Source organism: Staurois parvus, unplaced genomic scaffold, assembly GCF_062004578.1.
Source record: "Staurois parvus isolate SC_StPar_1 unplaced genomic scaffold, SC_StPar_1.0 ptg001134l, whole genome shotgun sequence".
Lineage (NCBI taxonomy): Eukaryota > Metazoa > Chordata > Amphibia > Anura > Ranidae > Staurois > Staurois parvus.
In genome coordinates, this window is record NW_028318930.1 from 555,594 (window position 1) to 575,558 (window position 19,965).

Here is a 19,965-nt window from a genome sequence, read left to right on the forward strand (position 1 = left end):
AGAGTCCGGGGACTGTGGAGGTTATCCAGATATTGTCTCGGATCCGACGGTCCAGGAATCTATTCCTGAAGCCCTTTGTGAATACTGGTTGCATAGCAAGGATTCCGCTGGCCCTCTGACAGTGTGAGACTCATTTAAGACCTGGTTTAGAGGAGAATATGCCTCTCGTATAGCTACTGTGAAGAGATCTTCTGTGCAGTCTCTGGACTAATTAGAGGCAATGGGAGGCAGATTATGTTGCACATCCTGACCGTGACCACTATTTAGCTTGGCAACAAGCTTTGGGGCCTTTTGTTGATTTGACTAAATAATCCCTTCTTTCCACAGCTCTAACGATGTTTGAGTATGGGGACAAGACTGGTAGACTGTTGGCCTGGCTGGCTAAAGGACAATTTGCTGTCACGCATATTGGTAGAATTAGGGGGCTGAATGGAAACTTCCTGACAGTATCAATGACAGATTCCTACAGTACTATAGCTCGCTGTATTCTTCCAGGGTCACCTATAGTGCAACTGACCTCTGTGCTTATCTTGATTGTATTGATTTTCCTACCCTTTACTCGGAGGCGAGGGACACGTTAAGCAGTGACTTTTTTCTTGAGATGCAGGTGGCATTGGGCCATATGCAATTGGGGAAGGCCGAAAAGCTGCGTTAGTATTGATGGGATCCCAAGCAAGTTTTACTCACTCTATCAGAAGCTGTTGGCACCTAGGCTCACATAACGTTTTGCTCAGTTTACCCCCCTAGGCTTTCCACCTGGAATCTAAGTCAGAGGCCCTTATTGTGTTAGTTCCCAAAACCAGGCAATGACCCTGAAGATTGTGCCTGACCGATCTCCTTGATCAATGCTGATGCCAAACTCTTAGCCAAAGTTTTGGCCCTTTTGAAGGTGTTGGATGATCTTGTTCATGTTGATCAAATGGTTTTTATGCCTGGGAAGGGAGCGGACATTAATGTTCGTTGCCTCTTTCTTAAGTTGGCTACTGTAGCAATCATGCACACCGAGATGGACGCGGTCATCCAACTTGTTAAGAATCTTCCATTTTGTATCATCTCTCTCCCAAATCAGGCTTCCTCCTCCAATTTCCCCCCTCCCTCAGGAATGTGGTCTGTGTGTGTTTGCTGAGTTCAAAAGGCATAGGCCCCAGTGGGAGAGCTCCAGGGCTGTAAATCCCACACTAACTAGGTGCCCCTCTGTCTCCAAGACCCTTGCTGGAGAAGGGGTCATCATGCTATAAACCAGCCCTCACTGAGTTTCAAAAGACATTCCAGGTGGTCATAAAAACAGGCTTACATTTTAAAACCCAGTTTTCCATATAATTTTATATCTCCAAATAGGAAATAATTACGCAAACATCGAACACATATTCGGATGGCTCACTGTAAGACAAGTTGCCGGGTATATTACACCCCCTATCTGACATACACAGGAGAGCAGACAATTATATCTCCCTAACCATTCAAGTAGATATTTCATATCTAACTGTTCAGCAGATGATTCTGGGTATTAATCTACTCGTGGATAGAATGTTATATGTACCGAGGAAAAGTTATTGGCCATAGTATAATTTGTGAAGGTTTTGGTCAAAGCCTGAGCTCCCCGCCTACACAACCCCCTCCTCAAATGAGGCGATTGGTTCTCTGAGGCCGGGAGACACCCTGTGGAGTTCCTAGAAAAGTTAAGTTGAGCTGAGTTGAAGAATTCTCCCTTTTTAACATCGGAACCAACTTTGGGAGAAAACGCCCTTTTGCTCAGAAAACTGCTTAAATAAAAATGGTGTAGCGCTAAATAAATACTACCATGTGCATCAAAAATCAAATAGAATGTATATAAATATATAAATAGATACATACCACCAATTACCGTGTTAACTTATAAAAGTGTCAACATATAAAAGTGATATATAATACAGTGCAACCACAGCAATGAATGTAAAATGATTCCCCCAACCTGGGGGATCAAATAAATGTGGACAATATGATTCCTATAGAAAATCACAGTGCATGTGTACAAAAACACACTCAGTGATAAAAATAAATGTCCAATCTAAATAAAAGTCCACACGCTGCACAAATAATACTGAATAGTGCTCCACAAAAATATAACGTGCGTGTAAATTCAGCACAACGTGAAGTGAATCCAGTGCCAAACAACTTGTGAATCCAAAAATAGCCAAAGTGCCCCCTCACCTCCTTACAGTGACCACAAGGGCCAGCTTGCTTTAAGGGTAAGCCACGCTTTCCCAGGAAAAGCCTCCTCACCACCAGATGGACCCTCCTGGATACTCCCACAGACTAATGATCCTCCTGAGTTCTCCAATCCCCTGGTACTTTTACATGGTCATTCGCCCACAAAGGATCATAACAGAGATCCTCCATAGTGTGAATCAGTATTTATTACTCCAATAACCAAGAAAAATACCCACTCACATGATAAACAGCAATATCCAGCCTTTTCCCATACTATGGGTGTATATGCATGGTTCCGGGTGATCCAAGATGGCCCCCACGCCGGAACTGACGTCACCGCACACCGGATGTCAAGTCACCGCATACCGACGTGTTGCGTCACGATCACCACATGACTTCTTCAGGCTATCAATTGCGCGAGCACAATTTCCTACTCCCCCTAGATTGGAGACTGATCCAATAGAGGACATTCTTTTACAGGAGTCCCTTTCTAAACCTCTTTCTTCCCTCTATTTGGCTTTCCTCAGTGTGGAATCTCCCAAAATGTATAGGCTGTGAGAAAAATTGCAGGAGGACATTCCCACTTTGGATAGGGAGTCCTTGGAGCAATGTTTTAAGGATAGCTCCATATTGGTTATCTCCTCCAGAGATAAACTGATACAAGCCAAATTTTTGCACAGAGTGTTCTACATGACTCAGAGACTGCACAGAATATACCCACAGAGATCTGACTATCTCCGTTGTCACTCATGTGAAGGCACTTATTTTCACATGTTCTGGTCCTGCCCTAGAGTGGGGCAGTTCTGGACTAGTGATGGGCTGCATGTTCGAGTTGAACATGGGCCGTTCGTGTGTTCGGCAGGCTATTCGCCCGCAGCAGCCCACAATGCACTGCGTTAGGTCAGGTGCAATGCTTCGGCCAATCACAGGGCATGTGATGTCATCACCAGATTTAAGAACTGTCATCGCGGTGCAGTTGTCAGATGGCGGGAGTCAGCGTTGAGGGTGGAGCGGATTTTTTTTTCTTTCAGGTCGGCGGTGGCAACGGGCATCATGATTGACGTTGGATCTACTTCGGGGTACAATTTTTTTATTTTTAATAAAGGACTTGTACAAGACTGTCTCCTGTCTTTTTTTTTTTTTTACACTACTTTTTTTTTTTTTTTTTTTTTTTTTTTTGTGAATGGGTAGTGGTACCATGTACCGCATACTCATTCACATGGGGGGGACCTGGATCTGGAGGCCCCCTTGTTGTTCCGCAGACCCCCACAACCACTGGCCAGGGTTCTGGGGAAGAGGCCCTTGTCCCCATCAAAATGGGGACAAGGTACTTTGGGGGAGAGCGCCCCTTCCCTAAAGCACCACCCCATGTTGAGGGTATGTGGCCTGGTATGGTTCAGGAGGGGGGGCGTTCACTCATCCCCCCCCTTTCCTGATTTGCTGGGCTGCATGCTCAGATAAGGGTCTGGTATAAATTTTGGGGGGGACCCCCACGCCATTTTTTTTAAAAAATTGTTGGCGTGGGGGGTTACCCTTAAAATTCGTACCAGACCCGAAGGGCTTAGTATGGATGAGAGGGGGAACCCTATGCTGTTTTGTTTTTTTTTTTCTTTTTGTCGGGCAATGCCAGCAATTCTTTTGACATTTAGGTGAAACATGAATGAATGTTTCACTACTAAAATACCGCACAACTTATTAATATAACTCATGTGGTATTTTAGTAACTGAGCAGTATCTTACCACATACTCCGATGCGGTAAGATACTGCTTAGTAAATTGTCCAGGTGTTCACTTTTATCACCGCCCGTCTACAGCTCTCGCTCTCGCTCTTCCCCGAACTTGCATTGTTGGGTTTACAGGACGATGAGCAAAGGCCTTGCTATACTAAATTACTCCTTTCTTAACTATTGTACTATGCAAAAAAGGAGATACTGTGTAATTGGACCCCCCCTTCAGTGGCCTCGTGGGAAGCTTCCATTAATGCAGTGTTACCTATGCACAAATTGACATATATTAATGGGGATGTCCCATAAAGTATGATACAGGGCACTTTTACCCCCTTCCTGCCCAGGCCAATTTTCAGGTTTCAGCGCTGTCACACTTTGAATGACAATTGCGCGGTCATACAACACTGTACCCAAAATGTTATTTTCTTCACACAGCTAGAGCTTTCTTTTGGTGGTATTTAATTACCACTGGGGTTTTTAGTTTTTGCTAAATTAACAAAAAGACTGAAAATTTTGAAAAAAAACCCCACGTTTTTCTTTTCTGTTATAAAAGTTTGCAAATAAATAATTGTTCTTCATAAATTTAGGCCAAGATTTATTTTGCTACATTTCTTTGGTGAAATCACCCAAATTAGTATTTATTATTTAGTCTGTAGGAAAGTTATAGAGTTCACAAAGTATGGGATATATCTGAAAATTTATCAATCCTGAACTACTGACAGCCAATCTAATTTCTTGAAGTCCAAGAATGTCAGAACAGTACAGATATCCACCAAATGACCCCTTTTTGGAAAGTAGACCGTCTGACGTATTTTATAACAGGCATGGCGAGTTTTTTTGAAGTTGTAATTTTTTCGGAAAACGAAGAAATTAAAAAAATGATTTTCACTTTTTTTTTTTTTTTACTTACTGTCATCAGTGCAGTACAGCATCATGATATAACTGGCATGGTGGTGATCAGGGACACTGACTGGTGACAGTACGGAAAAAAAAAAGTATAATTTTCAATTTCTTTTTTATTTTTTTAATTATTTTAAACTTTTTATTAATTTTTTTTCTTTTTTAAGATTTTTTTTTCATATTGCACTATGACCAAAGTAGTATAATGTTACCTTATTAACATTGTTCTACTTTGAGGAAGTGATCAGTATTTTTTTTTTTTTTTTTTTTACACACATTGCTTATAGCAAAGAAGTACTTTGCTATAAGCAAGCATTTACCTGAATGAAATCGATTCATGTGATTGGTCACAGCAGGTGACGTGGTGGTGGCAATGGGGCCGGTACACAGATCTGTCATCGGCCATGTCTGAGGTACACGGCCGGTGACAGAATGCACCGCAGTGCGGGCATGCGCAATGCGCGTTCCGGGAAAGACGCCATATGGCATCCACCCGGAGGGATGAGCTGTTCGCCAGGCCAGGCGGCAACTGGATGGATGGCACAAACAGCATGTTATCTTGTTATTGTTTTTTAAATTGGTTGCATTGACCTTGACTGTGTGATTGGTACCTTTTTTCTGGGAGTTTTCTCCCCCCCCCACCTCCATAATGTGAGTCCTCTCCTTCATGCATTTGATAGGTTGCACTGCTTTGATTTGTATCTCCTGTTACATATGCTCAGATACTGTTGTTACACTGTACTGCCTTGTACTGTTTTGTATGTTGCTATTATTGTACTATGCCATTATTACAATAACATTAATCCAGGATGTTAAAAAACTGCAGAAGCTGCACTGGCTGGTGCTGTCTGGTCTACATGTATTACCCGTGTTCCTGCATCTGTTCTTATTTTACTCCTGTTTTTGATATGGCTTGCCCTGACAATGCTTGAATGCTACCTGCCCTGACCTTGGCTTGTTTCCTGGACTTTGCTTTCTGCTCATCTGCCTGCTCCAAGTGTTGCTGACCTATGTCTGTATCCTGACCATTCTCCACCTCCCATCAATGCCTGTATCTGACAGTCTATTGCTGACCTCGCTTGTCTGACCATGTATCTAGTTATATGTCTGTCCTGCTCTGCACGTTACCGGGCTCCTGCTGATCCTTCACCTGCAGTGTGCTGCCAGATCTCCTGCAACACACCAGCTATCTGCCAGGCAACTGCCATTTGCCCAGAGTTTAGGTACTTCTGCTGTCCTGGCCATTTTACCCACCACTGGTGATGCACCTACTACCCATCACTACAGTCGGGGGAACATATTAAAGGAACTCGTACGTCACAGCACTCTTGCGGCCACTATCACAACATCAGTGGTCCTTGAGCCAGGGCTGTAAGAGAGGACTCCCTCTATAATTCCAACTCAGCAAAGGTACTGTCACGTACCTTGTAGCAAACACCTCGCCGCCCTCACCCAAGCTGTCAAGTGCTTGCATGTGGGATACCTCCAGCTGGAAGAGTGTGTGCAATCCTTAGCCACATCTGCATGTTCTGCCACAGCTTCTGTTTCTTCCTCTGCTGCAGCACAAACAGAGACTGCTACAGCACCCACAGTGATGATGCTGCCTCCTAAACCCAGGGTTCCCACATCAGAGAGGTTCTCAGGGGATCAAAGTAAATTCAGAGTGTGTCAGCTATACTTCTATTTGCAACCATGGACTTTCTGGATATGGACAGCAAGCTTGAACAAAGATTTGCCCAGTTTCATGCAGAATTTCACGCTTGCTCTTTGTTCTAACTTACTTTCCATGATGAAATGGCAAACGTGGTAATGCATGTGGTGAGAATAACACCAGTTGTACAGCTCCCGATGGCACACTGACGTATGAAGGTTGGTGCTCCCCGTGCCTGTGCATGCAGCCTTGTGTTGCCACCTGTTGGCATGTTACAAAAGTAGTCTCAAAGCCTTTTGATACCACCTTGTATCTGTTGGTTATGTGTTATAGAAGACACTGGTAGTGATGAGGCAGAACTATGACTTTACTTGTGTGGCTTAAGTTGCAAACATACAGAATACATTTCAGTAATGTATAACAGCAGACATCTTCTTGAAGAGAGAGAGAGGAAGAGAGAACCAACAAGTTTTACACATATGCACAACTAATAACCTTAGTGTACAGTGCCATCTACTGGTCAAGTGATAATAACATACAATACTATATATAGTACATTATAGTACATGCTGTTGCATTCCCAACAGTATCCAATTCTTGGGATTTCCACAGAGGGAATTAACATGGACCCCCAAAAAGTCTCTGCTATCCTAGATTGGCCTGCTCCTACAGACAAAAAGGGGGTGCGTTTTGTGGGGTTTGCGAACCTATACAGGAGATTTATCATCGCCCCCCATCACACAACTGACCAAGGTACATAGCTGATTTCATTGGAACCCCTGAGGCGCAGGCTGCATTTTAAATGTTGAAGGGACTTTTCACATCAGCCCCTATCCTAAGCTACCCAGATTTGTCTTCGCCATATGTACAGGAGGTGGATGCATTGGAAACCGCACTAGGGGCAGTTGTTTCACAACGCCAGGGCCTCAGGGATCTAATGCACCCTGTGGCCTTCTTTTCATGCAAGTTCTCTCTGATGGAGAGAAATTATGATGTGGGGTTAGAGAGCTTCTTGCCATCAAAACTGCCCTGGAAGAACAGAGGTAGCTACTGTAAGGGGTGGCACATCTGATACTAATTTACACTGATCTCAAAAATCTCAAATACCTAAGGACTGCCAAACCTTTAAAGGCACGCTAAGCTTGATGGACTTTGTTCTTCTCGAGATTTGTATCCCATATTACCTATTGGCCTGTCAAGCCAGATACACTTTCCCATATGTACTATGACCCAAAAGAACCACCTGTGCCAGATACCATACTGTCTGCATTTCATTTCTTGCTGTTACATACTGATCTGCTTTTGAAAATTAAGCAAGTGTCGGTGGGGGTTTCCTATTTTCCTTGTATTACATTGGTGCCTAAAAAAAATTGTTATGGCGGGAGGATAAAGTGTTTGTGCCAGAAAATGTGCAGGTAGCTAGGTTGAGACTTTGTGTTGTTGACCATCCCTTGGCAGGCCCCTTTGGTGTCCACAAAACATTGGATCTAGTGGGATGCACATTCTGGTGGCCAGACCTGGAAAATAATTGTAAGGAATATGTAAACTCATGTGCCATCTGTACCCAGAGCAAGACCACTAGAAGCAGAGCCTGGGGTTTGCTCAAACCCTTGCCAAATTTTGACAGACCATGGAGGAAGAGATCTATAGACTTTATAGTGGAACTTCCTCCATCCGAAGGGTGCACAGCTATTTTCGTGATGGTGGAACGATTGTCCAAAATGGCTCACTTCCTTCCTCTGAAAAAGCACACCACCTGCCATGGAAACCGCTTAAGTGTTTGTTAAAGAAATTGTGAGACCTCATGGGGTGCCTGCAAATATGGTCTCAGATCTTGGGGTGCAATTTACTTGGTGCTGTGTGAGGTCCTAAAGATCGAATTTTCTTTGTCCTCTGCCTACCACCCATAAACCAATGGGCAAATAGAACTAACCAGCCACTTGAGCAGTACATTTGATGTTTTACATCATTCGTCCAGGATTATTAGGAATCGCTGTTACCATTGGTGGAATTTGCCTACAATAATGCCAATCATCCAGCTACAGGACAATCTCCATTATTCACCAATTATGGTTTTCATCCTTGCTTCCTACTTGACCTTCTTCCAGAATCCACAGTCCCAGCTGTTAAGAGTACAGTGGACTTCCTCAACCGCAGTAATAAATTGCTGCAGGCATAAGCAGATAGCAAAAAAGCATTTGTCAAGAAGAGAAGGGGGAACCTGACTCTCCAACTAGGTGGCCGAGTATGGCTTTTTCCAGTGAACCTGAAGTTGGTGTGCCCCTCAAAGAAACTTACACCTAAGTTTGTGGGACCGTTTCTGGTGCAAAGGAAACTTAACGAGGTATCATATAAGCTTGTTTGTGCCTTCTTTCACACCCACCCAGAAAAGGAGAGCCAGTTGGGCATCCGGAGGTTGCCCGTAGATAGGGGGAAATGTCAGGGAGGTACCAGCTATAGTGCAGGTGACGGCTCAAGGCTCATTTTGCTGTGCATAGACTTGCATGCACCCGCCGCTAGCTGTGTGCTACCAGATCTCTTGCACCTGCAACACATCAGCTGTCTGCTAAGCACCTGCCGATCACCTAGTTAATGGATCGCTGCTTCTGCTGCCATCTGCTGTCTTGGCTGTCTGACCTACCTTTGGTGATGCACCTACTACCCATCACTACACCCTCGTAGCCACTTTCACAACATCAGTGATCCTTGAGCTGGGGCTGTAAGAGAGGCTTCCCTCTACAAGTCAGGCTCTGCTACAAGGTATGTGACACTATACCTAGCTTTTGTGAGTTATTGATTGACTTCTGTTCATCCGCCCTGTCAGATAACAGCCACTCCATCAGTAGCTGCAGCCAAGGGCTGTAGCACTAACTTCTGTATTCTGACAGCTAGGGAGTCTTCTGGCTGTCAGAATACAATAGCACAGCGGGGAGGTTTCCCTCATCCAGCTTGAATGTGTGGATAGGGGAATCTGTTAATTTTTTTTCTTGTTCAGCCCATTGGCTGAACGAAAAACTGAACCATGTAGTCTGTTCACTCTATTTTTAATGTACCCTCCACCCCAAATTAAGAAACACATACAACAACCTAATTAAGGTGGCAGGAGATGGTGATATTGAGGTAAGTACAGATACGTGAAAGGGGGAGTTGGTCTTCTTTGAACCAGGTGATCCAGAGAAAACAAAATCAAAAGTGTATACTTACTTTGCCTGTGCCCCATCATCACTTCTTTTACAATGAGAGGCACAATACTTGACACTTACCTGTATGGGTACCATGTAACCTCCACTTCTGTGACTTTGGTCAGGTATAGAGCCAATTGCTAGACCCAAGCACTGTCACATGAAGGAGAGGGTGATGTCACTGACACCCTTCAATGACACCGGGAGTCGGGAGGGCCCTTCGCAAAGACATTGTCACTTTCTGTGCTTTTCCAAGGTAACAGTGTCTCCAACATAATGACATCAAGACAGTACTCTTCTGATGAGCAGTACCCCAAAACGTTGCTGTATTGCAGATCTCTGTCTGCAGTTGGTATCCACATACATATTTTCTATATTCTTAAAAGTGATGTTACTCACTGTATACACTGCGCCTATTTGCTGTTGTACCCACATTATACTTTGTATTTACAGCGCCCCAAGAAAGATTCACAGATACATGTAAACCTCAGGACAAAATATACAGTGCATTCATAAGTATTCAGGCCCCCTTCACTTTTTTCAATTTTGTTATGTTGCAGCCTGATACTACAGTTGTTTCAATTCATTTTCTCATAAATCTACACATAGTACCCCATAATGACAAAGTAAAAACATAATTTTAGAAATGTCTGTAAATTTATTAAAAAGAAAAAACTGAAATATCACATGTACTTAAGTATTCAGACGCTTTACGCAGTACTTTGCTGAATCACTTTTGGCAGAAATGACAGCCTATAGTCTTTGTGGGTATGACACGACAAGCTGTAAGGGAATTCCCCTGAGACGGCTGGTGAATAGACGTGCACATGTGCACAGAAATGCACGATCACGCACATGCACACGCACGGTGAAGATTGGCCCAAGACGGACTATTTAAAAGGTGCTTCTGCCTGTGCTGAGTGCTGACTGGTCTTCAGCTGTTTCCTGCTCGTTCCTGTGTGATTTCCTTGTTGCTGACCCGGCTTGTTCCTGACCTGACTCTGAGTCCTCTCCTGCTTGATACTGGTTCCTGACTTCGGCTCTGCTCCTGACTTTGGCTTATTTATTATTTGGTACCTCGCTGTCCACCCATTGATGACCCTGGCTATTCCTTTGACACTGCTCCTGTCTCCTATCCCTGCTTCCTGCCTTGCTCTGGTGTACACCTGGTGATCCACCATACCAGCTCTGCATATTACTACTGTGCCTGAATCGGAGGTTCATCAGTTCTCCAAAGTCTCCAACTGCAAGAGCTGCAAACAACATCTGCTGGCGCTCTTGTCCCCCTGGTCCCTAGACACCCTCTGTTCCAATTCCAGTGGGGTCAGGGCTAGTGACACAAGTGAGGCCGACCTCGTCATTTCAGTCTCCAATTAGGTACGTGACACAAGCTTTGCACACATAGATTGGGGGATATTCTCCCATTCTTCTTCAGCTTAGTCAGGTTGGATGGGGACTGTTAGTGGACAGCCATTTTCAGGTCTTTCCAGAAGGGTTCAATAGGGTTCAAGTCAGGGCTCTAGCTGAGCGCCTCTAGGACATTCAGAGTTGTCCCTAAGCCACTCCTGTGTTGTCTTGGCTGTGTGCATAGGATTGTTGTCATGTTGGAAGGTGAACCTTCAGCCCAGTCTGAGGTCCTGAGCGCTGTGGAACAGGTTTTCATTGAGGATATCTCTGTACTTTGCTCCATTCAGCTTTCCCTCAACCCTGGCCAATCTCCCAGTCCCTGCTGCTGAAAAACACCCTAACAGCATGATGGTGCCACCACGTTTCACTGTTGGGATGGTATTGGGCAGGTGATGAGCAGTGTCTGTTTTCCTGTAGACATAATGTTTATAATTGAGGCCAAACAGTTTGATCTCAGTTTAATCAGACCAGGGAATCTTATTCCTCAGTCTGAGATTTCTTCAGGTGCTTTTTTTGCAAACTTCAAGCGGGCTTTCATGTGTTTTGCACTGAAGAGAGGCTTCCGTCTAGCCACGCTGCCGTAAAGTCCAGAATGGTAGAGGGCTGCAGTTGTGGTTGTTCTTCTAGAACTTTGTCGCATCTCCACACAGGATCTCTGGAGCTCAGTCAGAATGACCATCGTGTTCTTGGTCACCTCTCTTGCTATGGCCCTCCTCCCCCGATTGCTCGGTATGGCTGGGCAACCATCTCTTGGAAGAGTCCTGGTTGTACCAAACATCATCTATTTGAAAATAATGGAGGCCACTGTGCTCATCCACAGGCCTTCCCAAGATCTGTGCCTAGCAATAATTCTGTATCTGAACTCTTCAGGTAGTTCCGAACTCTTCAGGTAGTTCCTTATGACCTCATGGCTTTTGTTCTGATACAGTATGCATTGTCAGCTGTGAGGTCTTTTATTGAGAGGTGTGTGTCGCCTTTCCAAATCATGTCCAATCGATTTAAATTATCACAGGTGGACCCCAGTCAAGGTGTAGAAACATCTCTGCAACACTCAAGGGAAATGGGAGGCGTCTGAGCTACATTTCAAGTGTTGTTGCAAAGGGTCTGAATACTTATGCCAATGTGATATTTCATTTTTTCCTTTTACATTTATTTGCAAATATCTCTAAAATTATGTTTTCACTTTTGTCATTACAGGGTATTGAGTGGTAGATCATGAAAACAAAATTAATTTAAACAACTGTAGTATCAGGCTGCAACATAACAAAATTGAAAAAAGCGAAGGGAGTCTGAATACTTTATGAATACACTGTACGTTTCTGTCTGATCCTACCTTAAAGGAAAACTTCATGTAAATAGTTGAGGACTACTTAGCAACCTGCAACTGTTGAGACAATAAACACTTTGCTCAGTATGTAACATACAATGCATTGTAGAGGGTTCAGTGGTTAGGATTATGTAACACAGTGGCTCTTACTGTGCTAGTCAAAGAAAAGAAGAGGTGGTCAATAGGAAAAAATGGCCAGCAACACTGGTAAGTGGGAGTAAAAATTCCTGGCGTCATTGGTCAGTAGAAGAAAGAAATGTCCCACTGTTGGTGGTAGATGAATATAAAAATGCCTGGCATCATTCAGTGAAAGAAAAAAATGTCTGGCATTATTAGTCAGTGAGAGAAAAAAGTTTCCAGACTTCAATGATCAGTGGAAGAATAAACATCTGGTGCCAGTATTCAGTGGGAGGAAAAATGCCAGTGTTAGTGGTCAGAGAAATACCCAAGCATTAGTGAGAGGGTAAATTGCTCTGGCATCAATTGTCAGGAAAATGGCATGGTGTCAATGGTTGTAGAAAAAATACCCTGGGTTCAGTTGTTGTAAAAAATGTCCTGGCATTAGAGTGAGAAAGAAAAGTTATGGAGCCAGCTGGAGAAGAAAAAACTGCTCCATGTCAGGAAGAAAAAAATGCCTTGCCATTGATGTTAAGTGTGACCAGCAGACTTCAGCTCATAACCCCTTCCCATATCATCATCCTCCTCTTTCTTCTTTTATCTCTTCAGTCCTCACCTCAGCCCTCTTTCCCTCCCTATTCCCTACAGACCTCAGATCCAGCCTCTTTCTTTTTTTTTTTTTTAAATTTATTTAAACGTTTGATTTTCCAATATAAAAACATTTGCAAAAATATTTCACATATACATATTTCCATTTACCCCAATATTACCCCTGCCCACACCCACCCTCCCTCCAACCCATTTTCCCCATCCACCTCCTGTTTCCCAAACTATATATTCTCTCATATTTATCTATCTATCTCTGATACTGCTCTTTCTCGGATTCTCAGTTTAGGCTCTCTCCTGATTTCTAAGCTTCCCCCTCAGTTCCAACCAGTTCCATATATCTTTCAGATGTTTTAAATGTCAACCAACTACACCACGTTTTCTAAATTTTTCCATTTTATCTTCTTCCGTGTGACAGAGCTCCTCCATCCTATAGATATTTTCAACTCTATTTATCCATTCGTTTATTCTTGGTGCTTCAGGAACCTGCCAGCACTTGGGAATCAAACCCTTAGCTGCACTAATTAAGTGATAAAGTACCCTATTTTTATATAATTTTGCTGGGGGCTCAAAGTTATAAAATAAACACCTCCACGGATCTTTCTGTACAGTTATCCCACATATTTCCTGAATGTATTGCATCATTTCCCTCCAGTAATCCTGTATTTTTGGGCAACCCCACCATATATGTGCCATTGTACCCCTTTCTCCACATCCTCTCCAACACAAAGGTGAAGTATCTACTTGTTGCCTGTGAGCTACGTTTGGGGTAATATACCATCTAGTTAAACATTTATAATTCATCTCCATTGTGCTCATATTTGTCACCTCGTGTTAATTTGAAAACCTTATTCCATTGCTGTGCATTCAATTCTGTTCCAAGCTCTTTTTCACATTTTTCCAAGAACCCAGGAGGATCAGTTCCTTCCATAGCCATAAGGATCTTATAAATCCTAGAAATGACACATTTTGGGGTTATTTTTTCATTTAACAATTTTTCAAATGGATACATAGCCTCCAACGTCCTCACTGGTTGTGGGAGACTTGAAACAAAATCGTATAGTAGATAGTACCACTACTCATCAAATGTGATAAATTATTTTTCTTCTTTAAATTTTAAAAAGTATGCAATTTCCCTTCATTCAATATATCCCTAAAACGTGCATTCTTATCCTTTATCCATTTCCAAAAAATATTACCCTTCCCCGGGGGGAAATACTCCGTTCCCACCAAGGGAGTCAATATTGAATTGCGTTTCCATCCTTTCTGACTATACATTCTATCCCATATACTCAAAACCTTCCTTGTCAGTGAGCTAATATTAACATCCAATGTGCAAAACTTATGTGGTATCCATACAATCTTCTCTAACTGTGCCTTACTTAACCCCTTGGCACCGGCGCCTCTAAGGGTTTCAGAAGCTGGGATGCGGGGTTTGGGGTCATGCGCCTACCGTGACGCTGTGTCACGGCGGTCACATGATCGGGAAAGGTCCCGATCGAAAGAGGAGATCGGGACCTTTCCGTGAGTACTGGACATGTCTGCTGGGAAAGCACAGAGTGCACGCTCTCGGCACATACGCTCTCTTTAATTGCACACAAATGTGTGGCAGCTCGCCGCCAAGAGGTTAACATCCCTTCCATATTTACCCATCCTTTCCCTTGTGAATTAAATGTCCAATCTACTATTCGTGATAAAATCACTGCTAGATAGTAATTCCTTACGTTAGGTAAGCCCATACCTCCATTCTCTTTTACTCTACACAAGACCTCGGTTTCTTATTATTTGCCCAGATCAGCTTCTCTTTCCTCTTTAACGTATAACTAAAAGCAAACTTTTTTTTTTTGTTTTGGATAGCGTGGATTAGAACACCTGGCAGGTTTTTTTTTGCTACCTCCACCCATTAGGGTCCTTTCACACGGGCATTCCATATGTCAGTTTTTTCATCTGTCTGTTTACGGATTAAAAAATGGACACCCATGTATTTTTAAGGACTAGCGGATGTAAACGGATGATCATCTGTATACATCCGTTAATGTCAGCACCCATTAACAACCCTATTTTTCTTCTGTAAACCCATAACTTATGAAAAACGGATGTAAACAGACAAGGCGCTTTCCCAGCACAAAGACTGGGGTGTCAGTGAGAGCCCCAGGTTCCGTTCTAATGATCGGGACCTGGAACTCCCAATTCCGGGTCACCTGATCACTGTGATAGCCAATCAGAGGTTGTCACTGTGAAGCTCGCCCCTCTCTCTGAAAGGGGGAGAGAGATACATTGTATCTCTGTCCTTTTCAGAGAGAAAAAAAAAAGTGTAAAAAAATAAAAATACCTAGATCAAGGTTTGATCTAGGTCCGTGTTAGGGTCAAAGGTCAGGGTCAGTTTTTGCTTGTTTTTGTTTTTTTGCTCATTTTTTTTTAGTTTTTAAACTACTCTGCTGCATATGAGATGTGTCATCAAAATTTACCGGCAAGTGCTAACAGAGATCAGGCCTGATTCTTCGAACACTGCGGTTTTGTGAGCAATGTACCAAGTGACAGTGACCTACTGACACTGTACTTGCTGGGGGAGAAGGGGGGGGTAAGCGTAGGGGCTAAATGTAGGTGCTGGCAGATGCCGGGGCTGATCCTGCTAACGCTGCATTTTTGAGGACACTATACTAATGTGAACTCTGGTATAGTACTGATCTGATCAAAGATATTAATCTGTTCAGACACTATACTAGCAATGGAGGTTTATTGTGTATGAGCGTGTTCCTGGCAATCAAGGGGTTAAATGTGATTACTGGTGTACTGCAGGGCAATCTGACGCTATCTGAGAGGGGAGTGAAAACCACAGGAGCATAAATCACTTGTGTATATATATATATATATATATATGTATGTGTGTGATTTTGCGCACCCGTGCCACCTTGTAGCAGTATTTCAGCTATAGGGCGGTCAGGAAGCGGTTACAAAAGCGGTTTGTGTTATGGTGTTGCGTCACTTTAACTGACAATTGTGCAGTCATGTAACGCTGCACTAAAATGAAATTAACGGTCTTTTTTCCCCACGAATTGGGCTTTCTTTCAGTGGTATTGTGGTCCATTAGCTGGAAAATCTTTGCAGGGTGCAGCTGGGCATGGCATTGTTACGCTGGGGGTCTGACGCCACGTTCGTCACAGTGAACAGTGCAAAAAAAACCCACCGACACTGCACTAATGGCACTGGGGAGGAAGGGGTTAACACTGGGAGGCAATGAAAGGGTTAACTGTGTGAGGGGAGTGTTTCACTAGGGGGCGGGGGGGTGTGCTTCTCTGTTACACACTGTTCCAGAAGGCTGTGCCCAGGGATCCGGAACAGTGTGTTAAATACTGACAGGGAGGAGAGCTCCACTGAAAACAATGCAGCCTTCCTCCCTGTCAGTGTTTGCCAGTAATCACCGGCCGGGACCTGGTGATTGACACTCACGGCCACACACCTTGCGACCACCCCCTACCCTGAAATGCAGGATCACGTTTATATACGTGATCCTGCGCACAGAGTCTGCCTTGTAGCAGTATATGTACTGCGGGCGGTCCCGTAGTGATTAATAGCAAAAAGTCAAAAATATTGTTTTTTTTCTCAAACTTGTTGCTTTTTTTGTTTTTAGCGCAAAAAATAAAAACCGCACAGGTGATGAAATACCACCAAAAGAAAGCTCTATTTGTGGGTAAAAAAAAGTCTGTAAATTTCATTTGGGTGCAGTGTTGCATGACCGTGCAATTGTCAGTTAAAATAACGCAGTGCTGTATTGCAAAATTTGGCCTGGTAAGGAAGGGGGGTAAATCCTCTGGAAGGCAAGTGGTTTATAGTCATGCTCATCTTTCCCCCTTTCCTGGCCAGCCAGACTGCTTGCAAAGATAAGAGTTGGTGTGGATTTTTTAGGGGAACGTCACACTTTTTTAAAATGTTATTTTTTGCTTGGGGTTCCCTAAATAACATAACCAAAATAGTTTTTTGTAGTTCTCCTTGAAATTCATATCAGACTTGGTATAGTTGAAGGGAATCCCCAGCTCCTTTGTTTACAAAGAGAACAAAGGAGCTGGGAGCTGTCATTTTGCTTGCAACTTAGTGTTACCAAACCCAGGACCGTGCATTCACTATATCTGGTCTCCCACGGTACACACAATGTGGAAGTGCAATGATTTTAGTAAATATAAACTGCTAATTATCTTTTCTCATCAGCAGTTAGAGCAGTCTTGTGACATCTATCGGTGTCGAGCAGAACGCTGGTTAAAGCTTGCAGGAGGCGTTTTCATTCTCCTCTCACTGTCCTATGAGACTGCAAGACCCCTGGCCCTCTGTCTCGACTGTGCTGGTTGGCTCTGTACTGATCATATGTACTAGCAACACACGCCAAACTGAGCATGTGCAGCTTTTCCCCCAAGGCTATGTTGTTCCAGTGGAAGAAGGGGAGGATCAGAGAAGACAGCAATAAACAGCCTTTTTACACAGTGCAGAGGATTAACCCCTTACATTCCACAGTGAGTATAACAAGCATGCTTTACTACATATACAGATTTGATTTAATTGTTGTGGCTTTAAACACTTTTTTTATTCTTCCATGCCATTTGTTTGACAAAAACTGATTTTAACACTTGGCACCTATTGACTTTAATGGAGTTCGAATGCAGCACTCGAATTTAATCATGTTCATTACACCTACTTTAAACCCAACCCAGCTGTGTTCACCTCATCACTAGTAAGGATCAGTATTAGAGAGCTTGCAATGAGCCAGTCAACTCACCAATGTATGTTCTAGGACTTCCAGGACACATTTTTTTGTCAGGGAAGCAGACAAGACAGGTTAACCCTCACAGGGGTTTATCTCCGCTTACGTTTACCTTTCTCAACATGTTACACCTTTATTTAGGGTGTATCATGTTGAGCAATCCCCTCACCCCCATGATCCGCCATCTCCTTGTTGCAGTGGGCTGGTGACCTTCTCCCCATACCTGCTTCTCCCCATACCTCACAATTTGAAAACAGCATGGCAGAGTTCTATGAATGAACATCTACAGGTGCTGTCAACCAAGCTGAAGGTTTGTAGTTCTCAGCGAGCTGCAAGGGAGCTGGTGAGCACTCTTAGCCCATTGAGCTTCCTGGATTTTAGTAACTGCCTGCCTGTATCAGAGGTACAGGTAGACAGTGTACTGACAGTCTGCAAGAGCCTGACATTGCACCCGTGATTTGCTGATAGCGGGTGAATTGCTTTACAGGCTCCCAAGAAAAAAAATTTTTTTTTTTACCTGCAAAAAAACTGTGTATTATTATCCACTATCCATTACATAGACTTTTATGCTGGCCAGCAGACTCAGAAGAGGGGGATGCATAACAGGGGTACAGGAGAGAAACAGCCAGAGTGTAATGCCTGGTACACATGGCTGAATGAAAACATTTTAGGAGCTCCCAAGGAGGTTTTTGGACTAATTATGTGATGTTAGTATAAAGATCTCCCCTCTGAGCTCTTGTGTTCTGACAGGGGGATCCACATCCCCCCATCAGAACACACAAGGCAGCACTCGCAGTCACTTGCTGTGAACGCTGATCGACAGATGTTTTTCTGGCATGCCCGTTCTGCAGAAGCCAGACGTTCAGCCCGCTTCAGTCAGACAGGCTGCTGTACACACGGGCCAAATGTCGGCCGGTTTCTGTGGAACTGTCCTATTCTCGCCGACATTCAGCTCATGTGTACCAGGCATAAGCCTAGGAGTGAACCCAGGGACAGGGTTCAGGGAGATTTAGACTGAAGGAACCTTGGCTGCGCAAGGTGCTGATCCCTGGAGGGGTCTGGGCTGCAAAGAGAAAATTACACATGTGGCTGCGGGGATCTGGAATTAAGGAGATTACCTACTAATTTTCATAAATCAACTGAAAATCTCAGTTCTTTACTTGCGCTAATTTGAAGACGAAATAGAAAACAATAATGTGCAAAAATATATATTTCTTAATAATAAAAAATCAGTGCAAAAAATGGTAATTAAATATAATAGGTGATGATGAATAAATAAATCAAAATAGCAGTGCAATTGTTCTTTTGTACATATCTAATCCTCGAACGTCTCTGCCTGGTTTCTTCCATCTGTTTCATCGGTTTTCTGAGGCCTCCAGTCTTACGCTCAACTCATCTAAAACTGTTGATTAAATATCTCGTTACCCGATTCAGAGGTTCGCTGCTGCCGGGAAAACTTTGATTTTCAGTAGGCCCCTGGTTCTCTCCCCTATCTGGGGATTCTCCTTACGAAATCTTTCTCGACGCTATACCGGGCCAACTATCTCCCGCTTTTCAAACGACTTAAAAATGACTTATTAGCCTGGCAGGATATTTCACTTTCCTGGTTCGGTAGAATTAATTCTATTAAAATGACCTTCCTACCTAGATTATTATACTATTTCAGGACGTTACCAATTCTGATTCCTAAACGAGAACTAGTCTTACTACAGGCTGCAGTCTCCAGATTTGTATGGAAGGGAAAGCGCCCTAGGCTGAACAAATCTACCTTTTCTTTGAAGAGGCATAGCGGTTTGGGACTCCCTAATCTTTTCGCATACTTTCAGGCGGCCCAAATAGCACAACTATCTTGTACTACGGCCAGGGGACATGTCCCCCAATGGGTTGGGATTGAGGCTCTTTCGTGCCGTCCATATGCTATTGCTACTCTTATGTGGCTTCCCAGTAGATTGCGCCCTCCTATTTTGTGTCCTACTCTATCCTATTCTTTGTCTGTGTGGGATAGATGGCGAGCTCGTAAACCTTTTTTCTCTCCGCATACCCCATTGGCTCCGGTGTTTGGTAATCCTGAGTTTGCCCCGGGTTTATCTTTCGCGAGGTTCCAA